Below are 6,830 nucleotides of genomic sequence, written 5' to 3'. Positions count from 1 at the left end.
ACCTGTGTTAGCATTGGGAGTTTTCCTGCTGTAATATATGCTATTCAGAGAAGTTCATTGTTCTTTCCTCTATGGCTGTCCAATTTTCCTAAGAACATGTACTTTAAATGTTCATATTTTGCCAGTTTGGTAGGCTATTTTATTGAATGACAAATTCTCTTTTGTACTTGAGTATTTTTTCCTCACTATTCTATCTTATGGCATCAGAAGACTCTGTACCCTTGCTTAGTACTACACGGTGCTGAATATGAGGCTTTGAAGTCCTCAGCAGAGATGCTTCTTGGATGTGCCTCCTCAGTAGCTCCAGCCTGGCGGGCTTCTCACTCACTCGCTGAGCTCTCATCTGTCTCCCTGTGCAATCTGTCACCATCCTCCTCACTGCCTTCCGTGATCCAGGCACATACTCTTGCAAGAACCTAAGCAGCTTTCCTAATCATTCTCTGCTACCACATTTCTGTAGGGGTTCCCTCCCTTAGAAATAGCTTCCCTTCCTAATCATAAACTCTTAGAAATCACTATTTACTAAATAACCGGAAGAAATACCTGATTTTTGACACGAGAAATTGATCTTAAGCCATGATTCTTAAGCAATCTGTTGAAAAAAAATTGTCTTTCCTACAACTGAAACCTAGAATTCACAGACCATTTGCTCTGAGTCTTTCCCATGATCTCAACTGGATTTATTTCAGATTCTCATTTTATCCTCAGTAAAGCTTGAAAATATTCACACCTTAAAGATGTGAAATGAAATTGGGAGAAGACGGATATGCCTGCAAAAGAAAGGAAAAACTCCCCCTCTTCAGATTACCCTTGGGTTAAAACTTTAATTTTTTGAACCATGTGTAGTACATTCGAACAGCTAAATCTCAGGCTGTGCAGGTGGCCATAAAGAAATGAATAGTATAAAAGTGTTGTATATAAAAATACCATGTGTCATCAGAACATTTAATACAATGGTTACACAGGACAGCCTCTAGTGCTCAAGAAACATATCGTAGAGGAGAATGTAAGAAAAACAAATTCGACATCTCAATCTGATAGGAACAGAGGCTCCTAATGGGGCGTTTATAACAGATAAGGTAAGACTCCGATGTGTGTGTCAATTTTGGATGTTCTCAGATAAGTGTTCCGCACCCTCTTCCTGTCTAAGAAATAAGATGTACTAGTCCATGGAGGGGTTGAGAGAAAGTATTCTGGGAAGGCTAAGAACTATGGGGGAAAAATAAAATATAACACATCAGAGATGCCATAGTAATGCTTCTAATTAGAAATGTAAATTTGTCAGGTGGAAGAGATCCCTGAGGTGCAACCAACTAACTTTCACTTAAAGAGCAGTTCATGTCTAGAGCCAACAGAATTATTATAAATGTGACTTGTTTATCTTTGATGATACAAGTGCTTTTCAACTACAATCCCTGAACCATTAAACCTTCTATAGTGAAAAAAATCACCGACAACCCAAAGAAGAAAGGTAAATACAAACTAATTTATATGATACTAAGCTTAGATGATATTTTTAAATTTAAAATTAGTATTTAGGGGCGCCTGGGTAGCACAGTGGTTAAGCGTCTGCCTTTGGCTCAGGGCGTGATCCCGGCGTTATGGGATCGAGCCCCACATCAGGCTCCTCCGAAATGAGCCTGCTTCTCTCCCACTCCCCCTGCTTGTGTTCCCTCTCTCGCTGGCTGTCTCTATCTCTGTCCAATAAATAAATAAAATCTTTAAAAAAAATAAAAATAAAAATAAAAAAAATAAAATTAGTATTTAACACAAAGTAGCAAATCTATCATTTTATTACAGTGACGCCTCTGTATTTCTGATTTTATTAAATAAAATTTACAATGAAATAATGATAACAAATAATGGTATTAAGTCACTCTGAAATACTGAAAACTGGAATAACTGAAGTAATTTTTCTAGGTATAGATAATATTATTGGAAACTTCATTTTGCACCAATCACTGTAAGAAATCGGTGTTGTATTTATGAATTCAACCTGATAATGTAATAAGAGATTTAAAGCAAAGCAAACCATGAAATAATGTCACAACCATCGGGGAACCCAAAAAACATTTATTTTAAAGGGAAAAAAAAAAATGATAGACTTAAGGACTTGCAAAATAATGAAAAAGAGTTTTAAATTCAATATTGTTTTTAAATTGATTTAAGGTTTAAGTTGCTAATTTATACCAAATCTATAAATATAACTGAACTTGGGTGGCTTCAATATTTAACTGAAATAGAGTGTTATACCTTCCCTTAATCATTTGGAGTTTTTCACATAATGGAGGCTTGGATTTAAACAAAACTCTTACAAAATGAAGTTTTATTTCCCTTTATCAATAAGAACTTAAATATTGACAAGAAAGAAAGTAGTATAATTTTGTGAGAGCACACGGAACAAACCTCTACTTTTTTCTGCTTTGTTCCACTCTTGAGAAATACATACAGAAATCTTACTATTTCATGTTATACATCAGTTATTTCATCACCAAAATGTTGGATTTGTGCAGTTAGAAATTATATTTTATTTAGCACTGGAAGTAATTTTCTTCTAATAATAAGCATGAAATCATTTATATTAAGTAAACGTCATTTGTAAAAGAGATACATAAAGATTGGAATTTTATTCTCTTGTATATTAATCCATTTCTCCCCTTTAAGGATATGATTTTATTTAAAATATGTCTGTTGATTTACTTAATTTCAGAATCAAATACTCAGCATCATCTTAGGTATACAAGCATATTCTACAGATCTATATTGATCCCAACTAGGAAAACAGTCAAGGTCGTTACTCCCAGGTCCTATAGTATTAACGAAAGAAAAGGCATACAAAAGGAATTAGCCAAACTCCAACAATCTTGGCTGAACGGTGATATGTACTCTAGGCACTAGGTTCACAGAGTAAGGATAATAATATAAACAAAACTATTGGTAGAGAATTCATATCTTTTAGAGTTTGATGATTGTTTTGAGATTTTATTCCATTTCCACATTAATCACGTGATAAAGAAAAGGTAGAGAATATTTTTTCATGCAGCTTAGAACAGAGAGTACAATTTAGAAGAATAAATTTAAGTTTTTAATAACAGTGATAACAGCTCCCTTTAGAGAGACTTTTATGAGTGCTGGGACTTCAAATTGTTTCACATAAATAAAATGAATTCAATAATAGAAACATCCTAAATGTTTGTACAATATTTAGCCAGTTTTGTAGTTGAGTGAACTATGGCACAAGGAGATTAAGCATCTCTCCTGAGGTCACACAGCTAGTGGGTGGTAGAGCCATAATTTAAATCCAGCCCATCTTGGCAGGACTGCATCCCTTACCCATGACACTATAGTACACTGCTTGGTGGACAAAGTCCAAACCCATGAGAACGGAGAAATGAAATGCAAGCCTGGGACTGATCTTGAGCCAAGAAATTCCAAGGGTGCAGTGTCTAAGGATTCATTCACTTTCAGGACTATGCAACACAGATTCATCTCTGAGAATGAGTGCCTCTTAAATTTTGTACCTCAGGAGTCTCACTCACCTTACCTTAGTCCTGGCCCTGATGAAAGGAAAGAATGAAAAAATAAACATGGTCACCAAGAAGCAACTTAATAATTCTATTAAACACAATTTTGCTAAACACTGTGGTACAACCCTGGGGACTACAGACTTAACATAATATCATATTCATAGCATATTCATAATTATAGTTATAAAACCCACATCTAATAATAAATCAGAATAAAATTGATAGGTAACTTTACCAATATTATCTCATTTAACTACCACAAATAAGAAAGCAAACTTTAGAAAACCTAAGCAATTGCTCAATGTCACACAGATAATAAATCATGGAGTTAGGATTCAAACTCAAGTCCAATTAAAAAAGAAAGAAAGAAAGAAAGAAAGAAAGAAAGAAAGAAAGAAAGAAGAAGGAAGGAAGGAAGGAAGGAAGAGAGAGAGAGAAAGAAAGAAAGAAAGAAAGAAAGAAGAAAGAAAGGAAGGAGGAAGGAAGGAAGGAAGGAAGGAAGGAAGGAAGGAAGGAAGGAGAGAAAGAAAGAAAGAAAGAAAGAAAGAAAGAAAGAAAAGGAAAGAAAGAAAGAAAGAAAGAAAGAAAGAAAGAAAGAAAAGGCACTGGGGTGCCTGAGTGGCTCAATTGGTGTGGCATCTGACTCTTGGTTTTGGCTCAGGTCATGATCTCAAGGTCATGAGATTGATCCCCACATCAGGCTCTGAGCCCGGCACAGAGTCCTGCTTGGGATTCTTTCTCTCCCTCTCCCTCTCCCTCTCCCTGACTCTCTTTCTCTCTCTCTCTCAATAAATAAATGAAACATTTAAAAAAAAATAAGCACTGACTTGTAATCACAACACCTACATGCACATGATCAAATTATCTATCATTAGTAAATCTTAATATTCTTATCTCTGGGAAGTGAGCTTAGAAACTGTTCTCTGAGATGTTTTATGAGGAACAACAGAGATAGTGGAAATGCACAAAGCACACAGACCCACATCTTCCCCTGCATGCACCCACACACATACCCACGTGTAATGAACACACTCCAGGCTATCCTTGTTTTCCCAGGGTCACCCTCTTTCTTATTTTTATCTCTTTCTATGCTCCCAGGCAACTTTCCCTAAATAAAACCTTTTTATATTCCCCCATTTAGTATCCCACCAAAAGGTATTTGTTTAATTCCTCTACATGTGATAAAATATTATTTTTTTATAAACTGCCCAATAATATGAACTGTATAATAAGAAAATATATGATCAGGACCATCAAGTGATAGGAGGGTAATGAAGAGTTCAAGCAGGCCGTTGAAAATGTATGGAGAAGACAAAGTCTCACACAGTCCTATTGACGTGTGGTAGAGAAAAATCATAAGGAAGTACAATAGGATTGTCGAGAAATGTAATTAAGAATGGGATCATATGGCATAGCTGGAGATCTATTTTCGGTGATTGCCAATTTTTCCAGTGTCTGTGCTGAGCAGGGCAAAGTTCGGTTTATCCTGGGCTGTATTCAGAAAGTATATGGAGTGATCTTAAAGGAAGTTTCAAGGGGTATGTACAGTGATAATCCACAGGATCCAAACTGAGAAAGAGAAATGCACAAATAGTAACACTATTAAATTAAAAACAATTACAGTAATTAGGAAAACCAATGTAGATACCCTAATACAATTTAGAGAACAAGTACTGATCCATTAAGGTAAAACAATAGTACATGCTAAATTGACCCTTTCCACAGATGAAAACACCAAGAGAAACCACCAGTAGAAAATCTAACTGAATTGATGGAATTTGTTCTCTTGGACTTTGCTGATGTTCCCGATCTCCAGTGGCTTCTATTTGGATTGTTCTTAGTCATCTATATCATTATTGTAATGAGTAATGGCCTCATATTTCTAATAACAAAACTGGATCCTGCTCTCCAGACCCCTATGTACTTCTTCCTTGGCAATTTTTCCTTTTTGGAAATCTGCTATGTTTCAGTTACTCTCCCCAGAATGCTAATGAACCTTTCGACCCAGAGAAGAACTATTTCTTTAGTTGCTTGTGCTACCCAAATGTGCTGTGTTCTTGTGTTGGGAGCCGCAGAGTGCCTCCTTCTGACGGTGATGGCCTATGACCGTTACGTGGCCATTTGTAACCCTCTGCACTACCCTCTAGTCATGAGTCGCAAAGTTTGCCTCCAGCTGGTGGCTGGCTCCTGGATCAGTGGAATTCCAGTCCAGATAGGGCAGACATTCCAGATTTTCTCTCTGCCCTTTTGTGGCTCTCATTTAATTGACCACTTCTTCTGTGACATCCCCCCAATACTCAAGCTTGCTTGTGGGGACACCTTTGTGAATGAAATGATGGTCTACATGGTTGCTGTGTTGATTGTCACAGTTCCCTTTCTGTTGATACTTATGTCCTATGGCAAAATCATCTCCACAGTCCTTAAACTGCCGTCAGCCACAAGTCAGGCCAGAGCCTTCTCTACCTGTTCATCTCATCTTACAGTTGTGGCATTGTTCTTCGGATCAGGCATTCTTACCTACTTAAGACCCAAAACCAGTCACTCAGCAGGAATTGACAAAGTGCTGTCTCTTTCCTACACTATTGTGACTCCCATGTTTAATCCCCTCATATACAGTCTAAGGAACAAGGAAGTCATAGCGGCATTGAGAAAATTGCTGTGCAAATAATTCTCTTTGTTAAAAATGTTATACTTGCATGAATTGATTTCTTATGTATTGATGTTGAAATTTCAACAGATATTTATATTAAAGTCTAATATCTGTCTATACCACGGGAACGTTTTTTCCAAATTAATAATTACTTGTAATGTTGTTATGTGTCAAGTCATACATTTATGTACATTTTATCAAATAGCCAATCATTCCATTGGTAATGTCATAGTTTTCTTGTGTTTTATTTTCCTCTCTCAGTAAGAACTTTTGACAAGGATCGATGTAATAGACTTAGTTGTAATATAGACTCTGTTGTATCACTTACTGGAAACCGTATCATTCATTTCCATAGAGTTGTAATGGCCACTTTAAGAACCAGATTGACAATGGACACTGAAATAAATAAATATGTATATCTAGCAATGACTCTACAAGAAATCATTAAAGAAAAAGCACCTTTCACTGGAAACATAACTTCATAAATGATTTTGGTGCACTAATACCAGTCAATATTAAGCACGATTTATGCTACTATCAGATTAAACATTGCCATGTAATACAGTCTTATGATTTGATAAAAGTGAATATTATTATTAAAATATTTGTCTGCAATAAAAAGAGGGAAGAAAGTTATGGGAATGTATTTTTAA

At 36.0% G+C, this 6,830-nt stretch overlaps 1 pseudogene; it reads left to right on the top strand.

Annotated features, from left to right (window-relative positions):
* The first annotated feature begins 5,228 nt into the window (after positions 1-5,228).
* On the top strand, positions 5,229-6,195 carry LOC113246533 (olfactory receptor 10AG1-like; annotated as a pseudogene).
* Positions 6,196-6,830: the final 635 nt, after the last annotated feature.

This window comes from Ursus arctos, unplaced genomic scaffold, assembly GCF_023065955.2.
Source record: "Ursus arctos isolate Adak ecotype North America unplaced genomic scaffold, UrsArc2.0 scaffold_23, whole genome shotgun sequence".
NCBI lineage: Eukaryota > Metazoa > Chordata > Mammalia > Carnivora > Ursidae > Ursus > Ursus arctos.
Note: the sequence above shows the minus strand (reverse complement) of the source record. Positions and strands in the feature narration are given on the sequence as shown.